Below are 11,145 nucleotides of genomic sequence, written 5' to 3'. Positions count from 1 at the left end.
AATCTCAATTTTTGGTTTTATTTTTATTATTTTAAAAAATGTTATTATTTTATTTTTATTTCCTCTGCTTTCATGTGGAATGTTTTTTCTGTTTTGGATTACTTTATAATTTAGACATTTAACTCCTCCATGTTCAATCTGCCTTCTTTTCTAAAATAATACTTTAAATTACAAATTTCCCTCTAAATACCATATTCTGTATATCCCGTGTATTGTTTATAGAAGCACTGGAATTATTATTCAGTTCAAATAATAATTTGGTATTTTTGAATTTCAAGCATTCTTTCACCAATGAGATTAATGTTGCTTTTTTGTGTAATTTCCCAGTGTCTGGTTTTGGGGATTTTTGTTATATTTTTGGTATTTAATTATGTTTATATCTAATTTCATTATAATCAAAATATTTCCTTATGAAACTGATTATTTGATATTTACCAATGTGTGAATTATGACCTCCTTCTTGATTTTGCTCTTTAATATGTAAATGAAAGGAATGTGTATTCTCCAATTTTGGGATGTAGTATTTCGTATACTCCCATAGATGTTCCTCAAAAAATCAGTTTCTTTACTGACGCTTTTTTTTTTTGGTACTTGGTCTTCAATTACTCTAAGTTATGCCTTAAAATCTCCCCCCTTTGGTGGTGTTTCTTTTCCATTTTGAAATTATGCCATTAGGTGCATGTAAGTTTAGAATTGCTACATATTTCTGATGATTTGAACTTTTATTAATAGCTAAAGACCTTCCTTATCTCTAGAAATACTGAAAGTCTATACTGTATAGGATGAATATAGCTACTCCATTATTAACATGATTGTATCACATGATACAATCAGTGTTTATCACACATTTATCACTTTATAGATTGGCCGTTCCTATTTTCTTTGCCATCGTTATCAGCTCACTTTTTCTTCTTCCTGAAACCTATTGTTTGTAAGTTCCTCTTATAAATACTTTGGCCTTTTCTTATTATGTTTTACATTTTTCCCTGATACTGAAAGATAGTTCAACCAATGTATAATATTAACTTGATCATTATTTTAATCTAAGCAGCTGAAGATATCATGCTGCTATTTTAATGGTTTAACTCTTATTGTTGAGAAATCAGCTACCTGCCTAAATGCCATTCTGTTTGGTAAACTGCTTTCTCTTTGATTTATTATAGCAACTTTCCCCTGGTGTTTTGTGTTCGACACTCTCACTACAGTGCATCCAAATACTGATATCTTTCTATTTATCTCTTTTGGGATTTTTAGTTTTTCTGGGTCCAACAATTAGTGTGTTTTGTTTTTCCATTTTCAAACATTCTAAGCCAGTATCTGTTCAAATGCATCCTCTCATTTTTATTAGACTTTATTCCTCTATTTCCTGTGGCTATTTGTGCCTCATCCATATTTTCACATAATTATCTTTCTATGCTTCATTCTGTAATTTCTTCAGGTAATATATATTCTGCATCACTCATTTGTTTTTTAACTGTGTTTAATCTACTGCTTAATTAACCCATAGAATTTCTTTAGAAAATAATTATATTTTTCAATTTTAGAAGTTTTAAAAATTATTTCTTATTAGTTTCTAATATACACAGGCAGTTTTGTAGTTTCTGGTCTCATTATTGTGCTTTGAATATCCACTTATATTCTTTAAATATTCTAAAATACTTATTTTATAATTTCAGTCATCTCTTTCCAATATCTATCTTACAGTATCTGTTGTGTTTTTTTTTTTTTCGGTTCTCTCTCATTTTGATTTGTTTCAACATGTGTTTCATAATCTTTATTTCAAACTCATGTTTTAAGAAACATAGTTTAAAAAGGATTTCTCTAGTCTAGAGAGTATTTGCTTTTTTTTGTACAGGTGCAATACTTTGCATTAACAACCCAGGGCAGATTTAAATTTAATTCTCAACTTAAATTGTTTTTTTGGTAGGGTGAATTATGAATTCTAGTGTAAACCCACCTGAGAGCCAAAATTTCTTATAAGTTATAAAAGAGACTTTTTTCAACTGTACCCAAAGGAATTGCTTTATTTCTTTACCACTTTCCTTTGAGGGGTCAGTTCCCCCGACCGTCCTCTCAGCCACTCTAGTGAGAGTTGTTTTTGGTCTCTCATAACTTGGTATAGGAATTTTGAACTTGGTGTGTTTTGTAAGCCTCAGCCTTTGTCTCCTGCTAGACTTAAAATTTTAAAAGGATCACTTATGTGGAAACTACTGAAAGAGATAATTTGTATCTTTATTTCCTCTGAATTATATGTGATATTGAAATGATTTACAGTTAAGAAAGATGATTTCTCTTTTAATATATTATTCAGAATATAGCACCTCTGGAGCCCTCATAACATCTGCAGGGATAGTATTTCAGAATCAGGAGAAAATATTTACATGATTGATTTCTGGTAGTTCTAGGGTGTAGAATTTTGTAAATTACTGAAAGGATAAAAAGTTACAGGAAATTAAGAGATATGAACCCCGCCATCTTAGATTCCTAAAAATCATCAACTAACACAGGACAGAAAGCATTTTGAATGTATTAAGCTTAGTAGTTAACATTTGAAAGTGTGCATTCACTTTATTATAATTCTTTTTCATGAACATATATTGCTTTCTTTTTAAAACTAAACTCCTTACAAATTTTGAAGAATAAAAGAGGAAAATTTGTATTAAGTTTGGAGCACCAATAAATTCAACAGTTAGCAAAGCATTCTGTCTGGGTCTGGAAACATAGAATTTTGTTCTTCTGATTGTCTCTGATTTGAATTGTACTCATTTCGTCTTTCAGCCTGGTCAGTCTTCATCAGTTGCCTGTCTTGCCAGTGGGTATACAGAATATGAGGAGGGTGAGAGTCCCCATTAGTCACTGATGGCTGTCATGTCAACATCAGACCTTATTTTGGAGTTAAACTTTGCCTTTATCTTAATTCTATTATGAGATGTGAACTCCTAAGGGGAAGTCACTAACAACATCTATATATGAATTTACAAATTCTCTTTGTCTCTTTATAGAGAAAATCAGAATAATAGGCAAGCAAAGTCCATCAAAAGAAAATAGTGACCAACAATACTGAAAAAAACTATGGACAGCTTAAAGTTATAAATAATTGTACATTTACTGAGGTGAATTCCTACTTTCTTTGGTTGAAGTCCTTTACTTGATAAAAAATTATTCTTGTAAATCAGTCTTGTTGAAAATTTTCAAATAAATCTAAGATTCATATGAATTATTAAGAAAAGAAATAAAAGTAACCATACCAGTTTTTAAATAATTACTGAGAAGTTTTGGATTCTTACTAGAATTTCCACATTGTATAGGGGTTTATGAGGAAAATATATGAGTTGAAGGAAGGAAAAAACCTTCACTGTCAGGGACAGTGTCCATGAGCATGTTTTACCTTATAAAATGACATGCAAGTGGATATTTAATGATTATTTAGATAACAATGAACAGTTAGGAAAAACTTTGAAGAGAGAACATAGTGAGTTTCTAGGACTTAGAACCCAGTGTGTTTAAAATTTTAAAGTGAGTTTTCACTCAGTCTTTGATGCTTAGATTTTTTTGAGTGGACTTTCCCTCCAAGCCATTGGTTTTTTTGTTTTTGTTTTTGTTTTTGTTTTTTCATAAATGTCCTATCTGTGCTATGGGCTTCCCAGCCTGAAGTCAACTGTATGTGAACAACTGTCCCCTTTATTCTTACAGCAAAGATACTATAAGTATGACTTGTCTATTTTCTCTTAATTTTTATTCTTATATAGCAGTTACATTTTATATTGTCATGGATGGTTGTTTTTTATAAGAATACTATAATTGAGATTTCATATAATAGTGATTTGTATAGAATTGGAATACAGTGCTTTTACTGCCATGTTTAATTCTGTTTATTTGTAGGAAAAAGACAGTTTACATGTTTATTAATAACTGCATAATATTTATTATTTATAACTCACTTTAAATTCATTATTTATCTAATCTTAAACCAAGCCTATAAGTTAGGAATGACAAGTATTGTATTTCTAAACCATTGGACTAAAATACTAGTTAATCAGTTTTTTTGATTTTATAGATAAGGAAACTTTCAAAGATTTGTTCATGGGCAGAGAGCTAGTTTGTGGACATATTTTAGGTTTTAATGAGGGAGGCTTGAAGAAGTTAAAGATTTACTAAGAGCAAAGCTAGCAGGGCACAAAGCAGACAGACATTTGAAATCGAGCCTTCTATCTTTAATAGCCTATATTATTTTGCATATTATCATGTCCTATGTTTGATCTATTTTTTATTTGGTTTTACATTTTTGACAAAAAAAGAAATCTTGATTTATTGAAAGAAATCAATCTGGCTCCTCCATGATAGTATATGATTTGTTTCCTCAATTGAATATATATTTTTAGTTTAAGCTATCAAGTAGAAAATTGAATATCTCTTGCTATTTTTGCAAACTACATGCTGACTTCAACCTCAGTTTTAGCATATAATAGGAAGTGGGGTTAAGAGTGTTTGGACCCAAAATCCCAAATCCTGACCCTTAACTTGAACTGACCTTAAGTGCACAGGAAATTTCTTAGAAGATTTATTTCCAGATGAACAAAATTGCTTTCACAGAGAGGGTGCAATCAAAACTGCATATGGGGAATTTAAAATGTAACATAACATAGCCTTTGTTGTTTGTTTTTCTGTTTCTAATTTTTAAATTAAAAAATTTTCCATTACACCACTCACAGAAATTAACTCAAAATAGATTTTAAAATGTGAATGCAAGACCTGAAACTATGAAACTCCTAGAAGAAAACACAGGAGAAAAACTCCTTGATATAGATATTGGTAATGATTTTTTTGAAATCACACCTAAAGCACAAGCAACAAAATCTAAACAAGTGGGATTATATCAAACTAAAAAGCTTCTGCACGTGGGCTTCCCTGGTGGTGCAGTGGTTGAGAGTCCACCTGCCGATTCAGGGGACATGGATTCGTGCCCCAGTTCGGGAAGATCCCACATGCCACAGAGCGGCTGGGCCCGTGAGCCATGGCCACTGAGCCTGCACGTCCGGAGCCTGTGCTCCACAACGGGAGAGGCCACTGCAGTGAGAGGCCTGCATCAAAAAAAAAAAAAAAAAAAAAAGCTTCTGCACAGCAAAAAGAAACTATGAATGAAGTGAAAACAGTACGAAAAAATATTTTTAAACCATATATCTGATAAGGGGTTATCCAAAATATAGAAAGAACTCATACAACTCCATAGCAAAAAGCAAACAAACAAAAAAACTCCATAGCAAAAAAAAAACAAAATCCAATTTAAAAATGGTGAAAGAACCTGAATAGACTTTTTTCCAAAGAAGATATGCATATGGCCAACACATACATGAAAAGATCTTCAACATCACTAGTTATTAGGGAAATGCACATTAAAACCACAACAAGATATCACCTCATGCCTGTTAGAAAGGTCATTAAAAAGACAAGAGATAGCAAATGCTGGTGTGGATATAGAGAAAAGGAAACCCTGGTTCACTATTGATGGGATTGTAAATTGGTGCAGCCATTATGGAAAACAGTATAGAGGATCCTCAAAAAATTAAGAATAGAACTACCATATGACCCAGTAATTCCACTTCTGGGAATATATTTAAAGGAAACGAAAACACTAACTTCAAGATACCTGCACCCCCATGTTCATAGCAGCATTATTTACAACAGCCAAGACATGGAAACAACCTAAGTGTCTATCAAAGGATGAATGGATGGAGAAGTTGTGTGTGTGTGTGTGTGTGTGTGTGTGTGTGTGTGTGTGTGTGTATGTATAATATTATATGTAATATATGTATATATATAAATATATATTATATATATACATATATTTTTTTTACAATGGAATATTATTCAGCTATAAAAACAAGGAAATCCTACTGTTTTCAACAACTTGGATAAATAAAGGCATAATGCTAAGTAAAGTAAGTCAGATATAGAAAGACAAATACTGTATGATCTTACTTATATGTGGAATCTAAAAAAGTGAACAAACAAAAAATACCAAACCCATGTGTTGGTAGAGAAGGAAAAGGAAAAGAGATCAGCCACCTCTGTGGCTGCCAGAGGTGGGCGGAAGGGAAAATTGGAGGAAGGTGATTAAAAAGGTAACAAACTACCATTTATAAGGTAAGTAGGTACTAGGGATATAATGTACATGATGATTATAGTTAACACTGCTGTCTCACATAGAGGAAAGTAATTGAGTAGATCCTAAGAGGTCTCATTACAAGAAGAAAATTTTTTCTTTACTTTTTAGTGTTTCTATATGAGATTATGAATGTTAACTAAACCTTTTACAGTAACCATTACATGCTGTATGTAAGTCAAACCATCACGCTGTACATCTTAAACTTATAGAGTGATGTATGTCAATTATCTCTCAACAAAACGGGGGGGAAAAGTTTGCCATTAAATATCTTCAGAAGCATTTATTTATTTTATGAAAGTAATATGATAATAAACCAAAGTGAATTGCTGTAACTTATAGTTTCAAATATCAATACCGCAATTCCAATCAAACAAAAAACCTCATTTGTGTTTATATCCTTACTTCATGAGTTGCTTTGTGAAAAAAGAAAAAGTTGTTTAGGTTTTTAAAGACTATTACTTTATATATGTGGAGAAAAACATCAAGCAATTGAGGATACAAATATAAATAAAAGGTAATAAAGTTGTAGTAAGAATGAACGGGGTAAGAAAGGAGGGTAAATTTTGAAAAGAACTGGACTAAATAGTTTTAGTTGGCTGAGTAAAGTCAAGTGAGTCTGTTATAAGGTAACTTCACACATGAGGTCTCGAGGGAGCCTGTGGCTGAGATATCTCATTGCCAAGATATTTTTGCTCTTCTACTTTTGGAAAAGGTATGGCTAGCATAGAAAAATGCTGACATGACTTCTGTGTTAGTTTAGTTGTATTCAGTGGCAAAACAAAGCAGGGAGGGAGAATTTTTACTAAGGGCTAGTTATGCTGCTTTATAACCATGAATGTTCTAATTACAACCCGAATATAGATATGGTTATCCACATTCATAGACTAGCAGAGTATCACCGGTTGTCAGGAAGCCAACTCTGCAGCATAGATTAGCGTAAGGAATTGTATTAAGGAATGCTCTTATTATCACTATTATTAATAATAATTAATTATGATAATTACTATTAATGCTATCATTATAACGAACTGTGTTGAAGGGATGGAAGTAGACAGACCAGGCAGAGGAGCTGGTGGTAATGCAGTCCTCAGTTGCTACCAGGAGGCTCTCAAAGCTGGAATGGCCATTCAAAATTGTCCTGAGTTGAGGCAAATGGTTTGTTTTTTTTAATATCATTTTTATTTTGTTAATATAAATTAATGCAAACATAATTACAATACCATATGAAAAATTATATAGGATACTATAATAAATACTTTGTGTATCCGCACCTTGCTTAAGAAATCATCCCTCACCACCACCCAGTTTGGTCTTTATGTAATTGCATCAACCAGTCATTTGGTGTTGGCTGCCCTTAGAAGAAGTGGTATGACCTTGAGAACGTGAAGAGGCTATGCAGAGCTAAGAGTTTTTCTTGGATAAAGCTGACAGTTGAAATCTCTCAGTTGGCAACCTTCTCAAGAACTAGGGAATTACATTTTTCAGCCTTTAAAGGGATCTGAATGTCACAGAACAGTATCCCATGCATGGCTAGGATTTACTTTATTTAAGTACTATAATTTACTCTTTCAGATTTCTGCTGGATTTTTCTTGGGAGAAACTGAGGAGAGGAAGATTAATGAAACAAACCACACCCTCTGTTGCTTAGCTGTTTATAAGGCTGTAACTTATACTCATTGTCTCCCTCCTTTACTCTTCATTCTAGCTTCCTCTCACCCTTGGCTACAACCTCCATTGTGTAGGCATCTTACTTTGTAAGATTACCCAGATCTTCAATACTTAGAAGTCTAAAGTTTTGGTTATCATGGCTTTCTCAGGCTACAGATTCTACTTTTTCCATATGCCATCAAAATTGGACAAATGAGTCTTCAGGATGCCCAAATGCATCACATGGATGCTAATGGTGCCCACCCTACCCACATCATTCATAGCAGCCATACCTCCTCATGATGTTCAGGGCCAATTACCCTCCCCAACCTCACCCCAGAAAGATGATTATTCTTCTTTGTTTTTCTTTTAGCAAGCAGAGCCTAAACTCCCTGGCTTCCAACAGCAGTCTTATGTTTGATACCATTGCTGTGACTTACTCTGTGGCAGTTGTCCCCGTTTTGAGAGCCAGGACTTCAAAATCCACAGAGTCCAGGGTTGCAGAGAAAGAAAGCACAAGATCTCCAAGTGGGTTACTGGAAGTGTTGGTATGTGAGGCCACTTCTTGAGCCCCTAGATTCCCCAACTTTAGTGTTTTACCTGTTGGAGGACATAGCACCACACGATGGTCACTAATTTAATGAGTATTATTAGCCTGGAGGATGATGCTCCTTGTGCATTAGCTGCACTTTCAAAAGGCTATTCTGTCACTCTGTTAGGTCAGCAACTTCTAGATGGTGCAATATGTGTTAAGAACCACACATCCCATCCTTTGATCACTGCTATGTTTCCTTTGTTACAAAGTGAGTCTTTTGGTCTGATGTCATATGAGTTGATGATTGGTGCATCAAAAACTGTTTAAGGCCTTATAAAATGATGCCAACTGAAGTCCTTCTGGTAGGGAAGGTGAACGCATGTTTAGGATATAACAATTCCTATGAGAATAAATTGCTGTCTTGGGGTGGAAAAGGTGCAGTGTAATCAACTTCAAGTATCTGGTTTTTCTCCTTGAGGGATGATGCTCTATTCGAGGCTCAGAGTTAACCTTTGGCTGACACACTGGACATTCATCATTGGCAGGATCCCATTCTGTTAGGCACATGCATAGCCTCCATCATTGCCACCTGGGCTTCCCCATGATGGGAATTGTGTGCCCATATGCCAGCACTAGGGTGACTAATGACAGAGCCTGGCAACATCATCTGTCCAAGTCATTCTGTCTAGGTTGTTTAGTAATGGCTTCTTACTGAATGTTCTCTGATGGGCATTACCACAGAGTAACATAATATTCACACCTTGTTGCCACTCCCGTAGGTCCATCAGCCCACTTTTCCTGAGTATTCCATCCTGTTCCTGATCAAATATCCTAGCCTCTCGTCACTGCATGAGTCAATATATATTCTAGCCTAAGGACACTTCTCTTTTTACACAAAACCAACAACTGATGCACCACCCAAAATTCTACTAAGAGGGTTTCTCCTCCCCATTGTCTTTCAAGACTGTCCACAACCAGGGCTACACTGAACTAACACATCTGTGAACCAAGCTTTGGCTTCTTCCTTTGTTAGTTGGTGTATAATATTCTCCGGAATATGGCATGGCCTTGCTCTGGAATCTCAGGACTCTGCATTGTGATTGTCCCATTAGGGCTTGCCAGCAATACCACACAGCATCCTTTCCCTCTACTGATGGATCTAATAGCATAGTTCATCTGAAACAAGAGATGGGGCCACTTGGACCTTAGCTTGGACCTTCTAGGCTCTGGAGTCTATCCAGTGTTGACAGCATTTATATCATCCTGTGTTTGGGCCAAATTCATATTCCCTGGTATAAAAAGTGTCAGTTTCAGAACCCGAAGGGACCTACCAGACATTTTGCTTCCTTGCTCTGTGGTGATCTGCTTCTGGGAAAGAGTGTGGTCTTGGACAAGGCAGCTATCTTCAGGTGAGAGTAAATTCAAGAAAGAACTAGCAGCTAAGATTAATTGCTGAGCAATGTTCTTAGATGCTGGGGGGGGGAATTAATTACAAAACAGAGATCTGGATAGTAGAGCACAGAATTCATGATACTGAGGGTAAGAGTGTGAGTAACTTGCCCATGGTCACAGTGTCAAACACAAGGTTGAGATTGATTTTGCTTTGCTCCAAAGTCTATTAGGTCATGATAAATTATGTCTCATGTCCAGACAGACCTTGTGTTAACTTATCATCATTGCACATATATTTCTGCTGTTGTTTGTATATTTATTTAGTGTCTATCACAGATAAGCATAACATTTTAGCCTTTCAAAGCCATACAAATAAATATTCTTAATTATACACATAAATCTCTAGGTGGTACTTACTAATTTTGTTATTTTTCTGAATGAGCACTTTCCTTTGCACATATTTAGTGGATTCATTTTAACCAATAAAATGAACAAGGTTAAACCTGGTAAACATTACTCTAGCTCATTTTTGGCATTTCAAAAGTGAATTATAGCAAAGGATAATAGTGCTTGTGAAAGCACAGACAAGCAAATACAGTGATCTCTCAGGTCAGACATTTTAAATCATTTAACTTTTTGAAATATAGGTAATGAAATAGTGACTTGCCTCATTTTTTCCCTCAGAAGAAAGATAATGATTTCCCTGTAGGAGCTCGTAATGTGGCAAATGTCTAAAGAAAATGGTATAATGGAAAGTGAATGCATTATAGTTCTCTTTGTCTCATTTCTGGCAAAAAAAGTATTCTGATAAATTATGTTCAATTCACAATTTATCCATACATTCTGGCAAGGAATAGAGAAATTTGTGACAAATATTAATGACAAATGTCTTCTGGAGACAGATATAATTCAATTTGGCTTAATTTTATATTTTATTGCAAAATCTTTACAAAAAGGGAAAGATTAAATTAATATACATATATCCTCATACTTTGGTCTTTACGAGTAAGTAAAAATAAGAAATGAGATTTTGAGTAAGACTTTTGATACTTCTGTCAGCCAGTGTGTTCCTGTCAAGCAACAAGGGACCAAATATGACATGCACATAATTTTATTGTCAATTTAGTTTGCCGTTTACAATGCAGTATAGGAGAATAAATTTTTTTAAAATATCTTCTACTAAGAAAAATTAGCTTGCATAATGGAATAGTCTTTTATATATGTCAATCAAATGACCACTAAACCTATGAATCATCCTAAATAGGAAACTATGGTGAATAAAATAAAATAACTTGAACACTTGAAGCAGAAAAAAAAGAACTTTAGAATCCTTTCACATTAATACATATTCTTATTTCCTTCTGATGGAGTTGACCTTTTTGTTTCACCAACAGTAAGAATACTT

This window comes from Lipotes vexillifer, unplaced genomic scaffold, assembly GCF_000442215.2.
Source record: "Lipotes vexillifer unplaced genomic scaffold, Lipotes_vexillifer_v1.1 scaffold550, whole genome shotgun sequence".
Classification (NCBI taxonomy): domain Eukaryota; kingdom Metazoa; phylum Chordata; class Mammalia; order Artiodactyla; family Lipotidae; genus Lipotes; species Lipotes vexillifer.
Note: the sequence above shows the minus strand (reverse complement) of the source record.